We start from the raw sequence: 15,059 nt of genomic DNA on the forward strand, positions 1-15,059 counted from the left end.
CAACCAAAAATCACTGATGAAAAGTGATTGCTAAACCTTTTTTTTTCCCCAGCATCAATTTATTTTTCTTAGAATTTGGATTCAATAACTGCATCAAGACAGTGCTCAATACTATTCAAACCTCACTTAAGGTTCTTAAACTACCTCAGCATTTGTAAATATGAATTCACATTCCAGTAAAACTGGAAAACTAAAATTTGACATACAAACAAATTTACTCAATATTGATGTAACTACAAAATTTTATGTTAACATGTGGCCTTTATAAACTAGCTTAAGTTACTTTGCTTACCTGTCCTAACCTATTTATTATACCAACAGACCCCCTTTCCTATAGCTTTTACCATGAAGAGAAGGTGATTCATTGGGAAAAAACAATTCCAACAAAAAACCCTGAAGTTCCCACCCAGAAAAAAAAAATGTTATCAAAACTATCCAATTGTAAAGTATCAGCAGATATGACACTGGAAATAGGTCATGGGAAATCCTGAAGTCTTTTACCTAAGTAGTATAACAGAAGTTACAGTGTTGACCAAAAGAACACACAGGTTTCACATTAAACTTAGTTATTGTAATGGGTCTCAAAATTCTGTGACAGATTTTTGGTCATGTTGTTTCCATTAAAGAGTACTGATTTTAAAAACTAATACTTAAAAACAGCCACACACAGACACAAAGAACCAAATGGTCCACAAAACATTCTCCTTTCCTTCTGGAGGTTTTACAATATATTGTAATCATTAACCATTCTTTTACTATTAAACTTAACTGGCCAATTGAGACAAACAGTTCTGAGAACTTTCTTCCACCACTGATTATGACTGACTGGGGTGGCAGTTGTTGGGAATAATATTCATTTAGCCTTCTGAGCTTTCTGGACAGACTTGGTGATTTTGCCAGCTCCAGCTGCCTTTTGTCCCCTTCTTTCATGACACCCACAGCAACTGTCTGTCTCATGTCACGAACAGCGAAACGGCCCAGAGGAGGGTATTCAGAGAGGCTCTCAATACACAGATTCTTGCCAGGAATCATATCAACAATGGCAGCATCACCAGATTTCAAAACCTTGGGGCCATCTTCCAGCTTTTTCCCAGAATGATGATCAATCTTCTCCTTCAGCTCAGCAAATTTGCAAGCAATGTGAGCTGTGTGCCAGTCCAGCACAGGTGCATATCCAGCGCTGACATGGCCTGGGGTTTCAGCATAACCACCTGAGCCATGAAACCAGCTGCTCCCATTGGTGGGTCATTTTTGCTGTCACCAGCCACATTGCCACGGCAAACATCTTTGACAGACACGTTCTTGACGTTGAAGCCCACATTGTCCCCAGGAAGAGCTTCACTCAAAGCTTCATGGTGCATTTCAACAGACTTTACTTCAGTTGTGACATTGACTGGAGCAAAGGTGACCACCAGGCCAAGCTTGATGACACCAGTCTCCACTCTGCCCACAGGGACAGTCCCAATACCACCAATTTTGTAGACATCCTGGAGGGGCAGTCGCAGGGGCTTGTCCGTTGGACGAGTTGGTGGCAGGATGCAATCCAGAGCTTCAAGCAGCGTGGTTCCACTGGCATTGCCATCTTTACGGGTGACCTTCCATCCCTTGAACCAAGGCATATTAGCACTTGGTTACAGCATGTTGTCACCATTCCAACCAGAAATTGGCACAAATGCTACTGTAGCCAATTTTCTTAATGTAGGCGCTGACTTCTTTAACAATTTCCTCGTATCTTTTCTGGCTGTAGGGTGGCTCAGTGGAATCCATTTTGTTAACACCAACAATCAGCTGTTTCACACCCAGTGTGTAGGCCAGAAGGGCATGCTCACGGGCCTGTCCATTCTTGGAGATGCCTGCTTGAAATTCACCAACACCAGCAGCAACAATCAGGACAGCACAGTCAGCCTGAGATGTGCCTATAATCATGTTTTTGATGAAGTTTCTGTGCCCTGGGACACCAATGATGGTTACATAATACTTGCTGGTCTCAAATTTCCACAGGAGATATCAGTGGTGATACCTGGCTCCCGTTCAACTTTCAGTTTATCCAAGACCCAGGCATACTTGAAGGAGCCCTTCCCCACCTCAGCAGCCTCCTTCTCAAATTTCTCGATGGTTCTTTTGTCGATCCCACCACATTTGTAGATCAGATGGCCAGTAGTGGTAGACTTGCCAGAATCTGTGTGTCCAATGACCACGATGTTGATGTTAGTCTTTTTCTTTCCAACTTGGGTTTGAGTTCATGGTGGTTTTCACGACAACTGTGTTCTGGCAGCAAACCCATTGGGAAAAAGCTGATAAACCTTTTTGAGACAGTACCCCGGCTCTGTCAAATGGGGAACATATTCACTGAACGGAATTGTGGTGATTAAAGGGGATCACTGGTCTAGAAAGTTCCTGGCCCTGAGCAGGGTTCCCTGCCCTTCAGGGCACTTTTTCCGACATCTGGGGAATATTGCCACCAAAGATCAGTTCCCAAGCTCGCTGCTCAGATGAGCTAGGGAAGCAAGGGGCCAGGCCTTTCTAGTAACCTGCTCCAACCACACCCACTCCTGTGGGAGGGAAGCCCTTATGCTCAGCACCTGGGCAGTGGGCTCACTATGCTCTTAGCCCCTTCCAGGCAACTGAGTGCATTTGGAATCAAACCTGCACTGAGCCGCTGGGGGCGGGGAGAGGGCGGGATTTCGTGAGGAGCGACAGGATGGTGCACCAATCTCAGGCCTGCTCCACTGTGGTGCTTGCTTGAAAACCCTGGCAGGTGCCTAATGACTCTGGAAGTGGCAGATCCTGTGCTAGCCAGTGGTAGGGGCTGGTTGCAGTGCTGGGTTCCAGTTTCTGGTGGAGTAGGTCATGGACTTCCATCATGAGGAGAGGGTGCGGTCTGTGGAGGAGTTGGGGATGCGGGCGGGGGGACGCCCATCCCAGGTGCAGGGCCTGTGGGGCTTCCAGAGGCCCCTCTGGGCACTTAAGCAAGGGTGTCACACTGTCATTTACTAGCCTTTGACTTGGGACAGGATGGGATTGTGGCTTCTCGCCTTTAATATAAAAGTTACACACCCTCGCCGGTTTGGCTCGGCAGATAGTGCATCGGCCTGGGGACTGGTCCTGGATTTGATTCCGGCCAAGGGCACATGGCCAGGTTACAGGCTCCATGCCCAGTGCAGGGCATGCAGGAGGCAAACGATCAATGATTGTCTCTCTTCACTGATTTCTCTCTCTCTCTCTCTCCCTCTCCCTTCCTCTCTGAAATAAAAACAATATATTATATATATATATACTAGAGGCCCGGTGCACGAAATTCGTGCACGGAGGGGGGTTGTCCCTCAGCCCTGCCTGTACCCTCTCCAATATGGGACCCCTCAAGGGATGTCCGACTGCCCGTTTAGGCCCGATGGGATCGGGCCTAAACGGGCAGTCGAACATCCCTCTCACAATCCAGGACTGCTGGCTCCCAACTGCTTGCCTGCCTGCCTTCCTGATTGCCCCTAACCACTCTGCTGCCAGCCTGTTTGCCCCCAACTTCCCTCCTCTGCCGGCCTGGTCACCCCTAACTGCCCTCTCCTGCAGGGTTGATCACCTCCAACTGCCCTCCCTTGCAGGCCTAGTCCTTCTCAACTGCCCTCCCTTGCAGGCTGGGTGCCTCCCAACTGCCCTCTCCTGCTGGCCATCTTGTGGTGGCCATCTTGTGTCCACATGGGGGCAGGATCTTTGACCACATGGGGGCAGCTATATTGTGTGTTGCAGTGATGATCAATCTGTATATTACTCTTTCATTAGATAGGATACCTCCAAAGCACAATGAGTAAGAATCTGAAGGTTTATGTGGCTTCTATTTGGTTTCTAGGACAAAGTTCTTTCCTTTACCCACCACTCACTTCTCTCCTTTTACTCTTGAATGTTAATTTCAACATAATTTTTGTAACACCTCTTGAAAAGGATCCCACCAAGTTTTTGATAGTCCACATGATAAAACTTACAGAATAATACAGCATGAGACTTTCATTCTCTCACTAACTTCTTCATATAACTGTAATTCCTCAGCCTCTAAAGAATGAAAAAGGAAAATAAAAGTGCCTTCTCTCATTCCAAGGCCTTTCTCAGTCAGGCAACCACAAAAAGAAAGAATGAGCCTACAATTCATGTCATGAAATCTCTATCAGGCATAATTCAAATCAAATCCCATCATGCAAAGTCTGGGATACTTAAAATGTATAAGAGAACAGTGGTGACCTGGGGGAGAACTTATGAAACCTTGTCTCCTGCTTTTGCTGACTATTCTTTTCCTTATGCTAGACTCCAAGTCCCTATCGGGGACTTGGTCAGGCGGCTGTGGGTGCTAACCCACGCCACCTGGATCCGTGATCCGGTACCTGGGCAGGCCTCTGCGGGTGCTAACCCATGACGCCTGCCATGGTCTGTGATACATGATCGTGGACCTGGGCAGCCTGCTGCAGGCTTTAACCCACGCTGCCTGCCCTGCTCTGAGATCGGTGATCACGGACCTGGGCAGCCGGCTGTGGGCTTTAACCCACGCTGCCTGACCTGGTCCATGATCCCTGATAGGGGCTTTAAGTCAGCTGCCACTGGCAATGGCTGACTCGAAGCCCTTATCCAGGACCTGGTCAGGCAGCTGTGGGCGCTAACCCAAGCTGCCTGCCCTCGTCCGAGATCGGTGATGGCGGACCTGGGCAGGCAGCTACAGGCGCTAACCCTCGCCGCCTTCCCTGGTCCGTGATCCCTCATCATGGACCTGGGCAGGCGGCTGCAGGCCTTAACCCACGCTGCCTGCCCAGCTCTGAGATCAGTGATGGACCTGGGCAGGCAGCTGTCCAGGTCCGCGATCTGGGATGGCGGACCTGGGCAGGCGGCAGCGGGCGTGAACCCACGCCGCCTGCCCAGGTCCGCGATCGGGGATGGCGGACCTGGGCAGGCGGCTGCCGGCCTTAATCCACGCCGCCTGCCCAGGTCCGCGATCCGGGATGGCGGACCTGGGCAGGCGGCAGCGGGCGTGAACCCACGCCGCCTGCCCTGGTCCGCGATCGGGGATGGCGGACCTGGGCAGGCGGCTGCCGGCGTGAACCCACGCCGCCTGCCCAGGTCCGCGATCGGGGATGGCGGACCTGGGCAGGCGGCTGCCGGCCTTAACCCACGCCGCCTGCCCAGGTCCGCGATCGGGGATGGCGGACCTGGGCAGGCGGCAGCGGGCGTGAACCCACGCCGCCTGCCCTGGTCCGCGATCAGTGATGGCGGACCTGGGCAGGCGGCAGCGGGCGTGAACCCACGCCGCCTGCCCAGGTCCACGATCGGGGATGGCGGACCTGGGCAGCCGCCTGCAGGCCTTAACCCACGCCGCCTGCCCAGATCCGTGATTGGTGATGGCGGACCTGGGCAGGCGGCTGCCGGCCTTAACCCACACCGCCTGCCCTGGTCCACCATCATGGCTTGGATCTCACTGACATGGGTGCTGCCCTTTCCCCCCGCCATCTTTGCTGGTTTAACGTGTATATTTGCTCCTGGTTGGCCGGTGGGCGTGGCCGGTGGGCGTGGCCGGTGGGCGTGGCTTATGGGTGTAGCGAAGGTGCGGTCAATTTGCATATTACTGTTTTATTAGATAGGATTTCAAAAAGAAGACATGCATAAGGCTAATTTAAAAAGGTGTACTTTAAAAATATGTAAATCAATGAAATGAAAGTTACACGTTAATTTTGTATTAAAGTAAGAAGGTCCTCTCCTTGGGGCTCTGAGCCTGATGTTTTGGGCACTTGCTTGGCTCCAAGGAGACATCCCCTGGGCTGCGGGCGGCGGGGTGGGCCAGACCTCAGCGCCCAGCCCCACAAGTCACTCAGGGCACTGCCTGGCTACACTGGAGGGCTCCCCTAGCCTTGAAGGGGCCAGAGCCCCATCTCGCTCTCACAAGCAGTCCCATCCATTGGCCTCACCTGCTGCTGACTGGCGGCAGTAGCAGGTGTGGCCAATGGATGGGACTGCTTGGTCTCAGGACAGCCCAAACTACCTGTGTCTCACCAGGTGCTTCTCACACCCTCTTTTCTTCCTTCCCTGCCTCCCTAGCCCCTGCACTCGGCTGGGAAGCCTCCTAAGGGGGCACAGTAAGGCAGGCAGGAGGGGTTTGAGCCCCCTACCTACCCTGCCTGCTTCCACTGTAGGCCTTAAGTTTCCCCTTTTCTCACATGGGGCACTACTCACAAGGGCCTAGCCTTGCCCACTCCCACCCCCTGCTCCTCCCCAGATAGGTACGGGATCCTGTACAAATCTCCATCCTTTCCCATTTCAGTGTTTTTGTTTCTTACTGGAAGGATAGGAGAATTACAGGCCTCATACTTAAAGTTTAAGAAGTAATCCTGCATAGTGGACTAAATTCCAGCTCGTGCATAAAGGATATTCATGACTGGAAAAGGCCTAAACTTGTATTGGAATGACCTATAACAAACCTTCAGTCAATTTTAAGATTAGGTTCCTCTTGTGTGGTTCCTTTAAAATCATTATTTTCCCAATTAGTATCTGAATAATTTACTTCTAAATACATTCCATCCTTCTGGAAAAGGATATGTGGCCATCCTTGATTCTGAGATAATCTCAGCTGTTTTGTCTGTGAAGTGACCCATTCTTATCTCACTGCTTCACTAATAAACTCACTTTCACTTAAAAAAAAAAGAGAAAATATAGCCCTATCAGATGAACTGGGGCAGATTTAACTAATAAAAATATACAGGGTGTCCCCCAAAAATGTATACACTTTGAATAATTAATTCCAATGGGTTAAATTTGAAAAGAAAGAAACAACAATTGAGCTAGCAGCTGTTAAAGTATGTGTACATTTTTTGGGACATCCTGTATATTGCCCCATAACATGCCCTAACTAGAAAGGAACTGGTTCTGATTTACCTCTCCCTACCATTTGTATAGAAGATTTACTCCAACGTAGAGTGCTTAATTGAGGAGGGTTTAATATCTTCAAGGGCCTTAGTAATTTCCTCTTTTACAGTGATTTCAATTTTTTTGAAAGTATTAATAAGGAGAAGGGGAGCCCTAGTTGGTTTGGCTCAGTGGATAGAGCATTGACCTCGGAACTGAAGGGTCCTAGGTTTGATTCTAGTCAAGGGCACATGCCCGGTTCTGGGCTTGATCGGTTCCAGCAGGGGTCATGCAGGAGGCAGCAGATAAATGATTCCCTCTCATCATTGATGTTTTTCTCTCTCCCTCTCCCTCTCTGAAATTAATGAAAATATATTTCTGAAATAATAAGAAGGGGAAATAACCTCTCATAGTCCTCGGAGCCACCTTATATTTGCTTCTGTTTATTTTTCTAAATCCCATTTTAGTTTTCTACAACCCTACTTTTTTGTGTTTTTTGTTTGTTTTTGTTAATCCTCCCCTGAGGATATTTTTCTATTGATTTTTTAAGAGAGAGTGGAAGAGAGAGGGAAAGACAGAGAGAAATATCAATGTGAGAGAAATGTATCAAGTGGTTGCCTCCTGCTCAGTTCCAACCAGGGCTCAGGCATGGGAGGAGCCTGCAACTGAGGTTCATGCCCTTGACCAGAATCAAACATGGGACCCTTTTGGTCTGCAGGCCAATGCTCTATCCATTGAGCAAAACTGGCTAGGGCTCCATTGATTTTTTAGAGCTAGTGGAAGAGCAGGGGGGAGAGGGAAAGGGAGAGGGAGGAAAGGAGGAAGGGAGGGAGGGAGAGAGAGAGAGAGAGAGAGAGGATGGAGAGGAGGGGAGAGGGAAAAACTGTAGGAAGCAGTTATAGGGTTAAGCCTCGGACTGACCTGTGGTAGGGTCACAAACAAGTTCATTTGGAGGGCAGACCACTCCCAGCATAATTAATCCTGATCCCTAGATCCTTCCTGGGTAGCTAGTGGGCTGTGGGAGGGGCAGCAAATGCTGCCAAAACAAGTGAAACTTACAAGAACATTGTTAATTGCCTTGTTTGTCCCTGATTATAAATAAAGCCTCAGCATTGCAGTCTGGATCTGTTCTGTGGCCTCAGCCAGGCACAGAAAGATCCACCCAGCTCCCAGCTTCATGAATCTATTTCTGCGTCTTGTTTTCTTTATTTCTAATATTTCTCAATCCCTGGCCGCCTCCATTTAGAACCGGTTCGTTCATTTCTCTTTCCGCACAGGACACAGAAAAGGGAGATCCCCGCCATGTTTGGCCGCCGCCGCATCAGGCCCCCGCATTCTGGCACCCAACGTGGGGCATGAAAGAGGCAACAAGAGGTAAGAGGCAAGGGATCGCTCCCAAGAATTGTGCGCGCCACAGATTTAAGAAATGTAAGGTAATGGGGAGTGTATTGTATTGAACTGAATTGAAGTAGCTGGGTGTAAAACGTGGGTAATCCTCAAAAATGCTTTAAACTATGCTCTGTTAAGCGTAGTCAGATTCTTGATTTCTTTCTTAAGGTTTGTTGATGAAACCTGGGAAAAGGTTAGAAAGCAGTTGTGTGAATACCATTTGCACCTCTTCTGCCTCCTGCAGTGGAAGGGTGCAAGTCTAAAAGGAACTTCTCCGCAACTGCCAATAATTCTTTATCTTAAAAAATCTTTTTCTTTCCTTAAAAAATAAAAAATAAAAATAAAAATAAAAATTGAAAAAATAAATAAGATAAAAACAGTAGATGCCAGACCATTACTGAAACTTCCCCCGAAGAAACAAGGAGGTGGGGGAAAGGCCACTTTGAGAGGCCTCATCTTCACCATCTTTATTTATTTTCCAGCTAATGACTTAAAGCTTTTACAAATTCATAAATGCATCCGGGGTTTCTGTGCACATGTAAAGGGAAAAGGCCAGTTTAAAAATGAGTGTGCATAGTTTTGAGCTGAACTTGACTCTTTGCTGTGTACAGAATAAAAACCTGAGACTGTTTTGGCCTTAAAAATGGCAAAAATGAACCGGAGAAAAAAATACAGGCCAGTTTCCCAAGACATCTAAAGTAACTCTTGAAATTTCCCGCCAGAGGCAAGTAAATAGCAAGAAGGAAATAGTCAAGTTTACATGTGAATAGCTGAGAGTTTTCTTCTTGACTTCCCCAGCAGGAAAATTGTGACCATTTTGAAATTTAGAGGCTGGGCCAGGCCTATCAGCTGGAAATTTAAAAGAACTTGGAAGTTTACTAAATCAAATGATAAATTTAAATGATCTAAATGTATTGAATTGTTATAATACTGAAATGTTGATCTGAGTATGCATTTCATGAAGTCTAGAGGATAGAAGTTAATCTATTAATTAAATATGCCTTATATTTTATTTGAAATGTATCCTTAAAAAATGTAAAAGTATTATTGATTTGAGAAATGTTAAGTATTTAATTTTGCTACCTAAAATTTAAAGCTCTGAAAGTTTAAGGTTCAAATTGAATTGTGAGAAATTACATAAATGTGGTAATAATACCTAAAATATAAAAACGTGTTTTTGAGAAAATAAAATGTGTTTTCTCTTAAATAATTAGGAATTCAAAATATGTTACTTCTTGGTCTGATTTAAAAAGGAGGATTAATCCTGTGATCTGGATTAAATGTCATTGATATTCTTTAAGATAATTTAAGTATATAATCTTCAAATCATATATATAAATATATAAATATATATTTGATATTTCCAAGTGTATTTCAAGGTTTTTAGAGTAGCTTTTAAACATTTCATGGGCCCCGAAATGTTTCAAAAGTCTGTTCTCTCTTAAAACAAATATATATTTTTTAATTAAACCGATTGATACCTGGAATCACATGGAAAGCTTTATCAAATAAAAATTAATTAACATATTTTACTTATATACATATATATTAAATGTTATGAAAGTTTTTGCCTGTGAGAAGGGCAAAAACAATATATTTCTTAAATATAGCCAAAATTTTCAACAGCAGTAGAATTTCAAGAAAGACAAAACCCTCAAGCAGCCTGCATTTTTGAATCGGCTGGAGGTGTGACATTGTTTATGCTTTTAGATCAGACCAATAAAGTATCAAACCTATAAGTTTACTGAATAAGTTTCTTTGCCTTTTTTAAAAAATTAAAGATACCTACTTAAGTTACTTTATAAATTAGCTTTTTAAAATATAATCAAGGTCTCATATAAATTAAGTTACATGAGAAGCCAATGTTTTTATAAGTAATTGAATCCAAGTAATATTTAAGAACAGATTAGAAGCCACCATTTACTGCCTGACTTTATGTAGCCTCCTGCATTAAGCTAGAGGCGGGGCAACATTTGTGGCTTGTGAATTCAGACGTAATTTTGCTTTACTTTTAAAATGAAGATACCTACTTTAATTACTTAAATAAATTAGCTTATTAAATTATAATCAAGTTTTTCAGCTTAATGAAAAGCCAATAATTTTATAAACAATTCTAATAAAGACCAAAAACAGCTAGTGATTGTCTGAAATGTGATTTTTTACTTTCTTTTAAAAGAACAGATTGAGCAGCCTCCATGACAACTCACATGGCTTGGGGGCCGCCATCTTGAAATAACAAAAGCCAACCCCCTTCCTTTAAATAAGCCAATGTCTTTGTAAACAATTTAAATAAGTCTTCTAAGAAAATTACTGAAGGCTTCCCATGACCCCTCTGTATATGCAAATTAGCTAATGGGAATACTCTTAAAAAAATAAATTTCTTGCTTAATAAAAAGGAGAAATTTGAAAATTTTGAAATCTTTCACTGGTATTACAGGATAAACTGAGGATTGTTATTAAAATATTAAATCTGATCCATACTAGTGGTCACCATAACCTTAAGAGAAATTGTTTCATGTGGCAAAGATTTTTAAATGAAATTCTCTATAGCCTGAAAAATTATTTTGGAAGGAAATAAAGAGAGGTTTCCTTCAAATATCATAAGGATTATAATTGATAACCAATGCATTAGGCCTCCGAAGGTGGAGATAAGAAAAGATTAAATGACTTTAAGAAATTATTAGGGGACATTAACTGGTTAAAACCTTGTCTATACAAAAAGAAATTGATAGCCAATTTGAAATTGAATTGCCATGGCCTAGAGCAAAAAATATCCTTACATGATATTATTCTACAATTTCATTATAATTTTTGATATTTTACAACAAGCATATTGTACATTTATCTCAAACAAACTTACAAACTAATTCTTTGAATATTTGGCAGCAATTTAAAAAGGACATGAAAGGATTTAACCCCTTCCAGGGTGTGGAAGGCCCCCTGGGGAGGCACTTGATCATTCTATATTGGTCCCTCTTGCCCTTTTTGCCAAGAGGGACCCTCTTCTCACAATCCAATTGCCCACAGCTATTGCCTGAGTTTTCTGTTCATGCTGAGGTTGAAGCCTCATGGTGGCTGGTACCATGGATCTGTCTCTCGCCCAATGGCGTGAGCTGGGCCCTCCATGGAGAAGAAACCTGGGTTCCCCAAGATATGTGATCAATGCCAGGGCCCCGCCAGCGGGCGAGGGGATCCCAAGGCAGGTGCTGGGCATGGAGGCCATGGGGGCATAGGCTACCAAGGAGACAGAACTGAACCTCACATCACCCTGCTTGGCCCCGGAGGATGGCTGATTAGTCAAAGACGGGTAAGATTCCTCATGGGAGGAACAACCTAAGACAGGCACAGTTGCAGAGGGGCCATCAGGAGAGAATTTTGGGGTCAACAGAGGTGGGGCACAGATCCTCACCCCCCCAACATTACAGGGGCTTGAACACTCGCCCCTTCTGAGGGAGGTCTCCTGCCCCATGGCTGCTTCGCGCTTCCCATGCCAGCTCAGATTGGGACCCAGGCAACATACAGAGACTTGGCCCAGATCAGATCTGGACCCAGATAACAGAAATAGACTTGGCCCAGCTTGGATTGTGACCCAGGCAACAGAGAGTTGGTCGATGGCAGCTGCCCTATATCTAAATCCAGCCTAAATCCAGGAATGCTCAGGGCTTTCTCAAGGATGCAAAATAATCCTTTCCATTAATATTTACAGGATAAACTAAGATTGTTGTTAGAGTATTAAATTTTGATAGTAAAATAGTCAAGTTTTCAGATTAATTTAAATTGGCTAAATGAAATAAGTGAATATTTAAGAAAAATCTAATTGTACAAAAAGCTGTTTCTAAAGTATTAACCAAAATTTCTATTGGTAGTTCATTTTATGGTAAAATTGCTTAATACCCAATGAATCCAAAGCAGTCATATTCTTGTGCAAAAATTAAAAATAAAAGTCATTAAGACTGCATTAATTTTTTTACAATAGCCTCATAATAATTAATCAAAAAAGGATAGTAGAATAATATCCTGTAAGTAAATTACATCAAGCCTTAATTGCTTTAAAATTTTACTTTAAAAATTATTTTTCATTTATAATGCTGATAAGGCACCCATGAAAAATCTTATGGTGTCAAAATAAGCTAAAGGAAAATCATCTGGACAAAAATCAAAAGGATCCCAAGTCTAATTTATAGAAAAGAGTTCTTTATTAACCTTTGGTCGAGAATATGTTTATATTTCCAGAAAACTCCAAAGCCCATATGGATTCCTGCAACAACGGATCCCAGAGAGGACCTAATAGGACTGTTTCCAGCCACAGAATAAGTAGTGGCCCCCAAGAACAGAGGATAAATAGTTCAGAAATAAAGATAGTGAAGATGCCTTGCCATGATAGCAGTCAGCACCTGTGCATTGCTGCAGGTTGACCAGGACCAAGGGCAAGGAAGGTCGGTGTGCACGCTTACAGACCATGTGTGCACACCCTTATGCATAGAAGTCAAAATGTTTGATGTTTTGTGTTCTACCAGGACCCCTGACTTAGGGGCTTGCCTTATTTTAACACAGGGAATAGTATTAGCTGCCACATTAAAAGAGATGTTATACCTCAGGCATTAACCATTTTTACAGATGGATCCAGTTCCGAAAAGGCTGGATCTACTGCAGCAGGGGAGCAAAGATCCTTCAAACTTTTTTATATTTCAGTAGAAATACAAGCTCTTATTTATGCCTTAACAGATTTTGCTACAGAGCCCATCAACCTATAGTAACAGTGCTTATGTGGTAAGTATGACCAAATTTATTGAAACAGCTACTATAGGGTACACTAATTCAGAGGAACTTTTCATTTAATTTTCAGCCTTTAAAATGTTATTAGAGAAGGACAATGTCCATGTTTTATTGGAAGCAATGTCCTCAGTATGTTATCCTCCTTTCTGTGCCAACTTTAGAGGTAAATACCCGAGGACTTAAACCTAATCAAATCTGACAAAATGGATGTCACTCAATAGTGGAAAGAGCCAATTGTACTCTTAAAATCATTTATTAAAACAAAAAGGGGGGGACAGGTGTTATGTGTCACCTCAAAAGAGGCTCAGTCATGCTTTTTATACTTTAAAATTTTTGAATTATAATGCAAAGGATTGCATAGCAGGTGAAAGGCATCAGGCCTCCTGTACAATAGCTTCCACCGAGTCAGCTAGGTGGAAGGAAGCATAAACCAGACAAGAGTTTTATCAGATTCAGTAATAATGTGGGGAAGAGGTTGTGTTTTATATCTTTCCAGAAGGGGCAATGCAGCCAATTTGGGTGCCAGAGCGTTACGTCCGTCACCACAATGGACCCAGAGAAGCTCCTGTGTCCCTTCACTCAAAAGGACTGAGAGCTGCCCTGATGACAGCAAAGCGGAAGAAGAAGAAAACTGAAAGCTGAGCTACACAGGGGACTGAGTTGCCAACATGGAGTCATCTGAAGAAAACGACTGAAGCACAGCAGATTGTGGAAAAGCAAGAAGTTGAAGCTGCTTCTTCAATCATGATTCTGGCCATGCACAGCCAAGTCTGAGGACTCTTGAGTAAATCAGCAAAAGAAACTTTCATTTAGTAGAAAAATGTTACTGTAGTTTGATTTCTTTATTGTTGTGTTGCATTGGCATTGTTTTATTAATAGCCATGTCTGGATTTTGCATTGGCATTGTTTTGTTATTGGGTTTTGCATTGGCATTGCTTTGTTAATGTTTTAATAGTCAGAAATTTGTTCTTGATGTTCAAATTTTACTTCCATTATTAGTAGCTTAAATTTAAAAGAAAGGGTGAGATGTAGGAAGCAGTTATAGGGTTAAGCCTCGGACTGACCTGTGGTAGGGTCACAAACAAGTTCATTTGGAGGGCAGACCACTCCCAGCATAATTAAGCCTGATCCCTAGATCCTTCCTGGGTAGCTAGTGGGCTGTGGGAGGGGCAGCAAATGCTTCCAAAACAAGTGAAACATACAAGAACATTGTTAATTGCCTTGTTTGTCCCTGATTATAAATAAAGCCTCAGCTTTGCAGTCTGGATCTGTTCTGTGGCCTCAGCCAGGCACAGAAAGATCCACCCAGCTCCCAGCTTCATGAATCTATTTCTGCGTCTTGTTTTCTTTATTTCTAATATTTCTCAATCCCTGGCCGCCTCCATTTAGAACCGGTTCGTTCATTTCTCTTTCCGCACAGGACACAGAAAAGGGAGATCCCCGCCATGTTTGGCCCCCGCCGCATCAGGCCCCTGCAAAAACATTGATGTGAAAGAGAAAAATCAATTGGTTGCCTCCCGTTCACACCCTGACCAGGGCCAGGGATCCAGCCTTCAACCGAGGTATATACTAGCTGTACTGGTTAATAATGCGGATTTTGTAATCAAAGAAAACACGATAATTTCAAGAGAAACATCAAAAGTGCTTTATTCAAAGTAATGTCCATCGCTAGCTGCACATTTCCCCCATCTTTCAGGTAATTTATGAATATTGTCCCAATAGAACTTTTCTTGTTTTGAGGCAGACCATTCAGAGACCCAATTTTCCACTTATTCTTATGTTTTGAAGTGCTGCTCAGTAAGTACATTTGCCATTGATCGCAACAAGTGGTCATCTGAAGGAGCAAGGTCTGGTGAATATGGTGGGTGGGTTAATACTTCCCAGTCAAGATCTTTTAATGTGTCTTTAACTAGTATTGAAGTGTGTGATGGTGCGTCATCATGAAGCAAAATTACTATGCAGTGTCTTCTGGCCCATTTTGGTCGTTTTATGATCAAAACATGGTTCAAATTGATTATTTG

General features: G+C 43.8%; 1 pseudogene across 1 annotated transcript; it reads right to left on the bottom strand.

Moving 5' to 3' along the window:
• Positions 1-853: 853 nt before the first annotated feature.
• On the bottom strand, positions 854-10,488 carry LOC307094694 (elongation factor 1-alpha 1-like; annotated as a pseudogene). The gene is made up of 2 exons: positions 10,470-10,488; positions 854-2,227 (listed from the first exon to the last, which is right to left on the bottom strand). The product of its transcript is annotated as an elongation factor 1-alpha 1-like (transcript).
• Positions 10,489-15,059: the final 4,571 nt, after the last annotated feature.

This window comes from Cnephaeus nilssonii, assembly GCF_951640355.1.
Source record: "Cnephaeus nilssonii genome assembly, chromosome: 23".
Classification (NCBI taxonomy): domain Eukaryota; kingdom Metazoa; phylum Chordata; class Mammalia; order Chiroptera; family Vespertilionidae; genus Cnephaeus; species Cnephaeus nilssonii.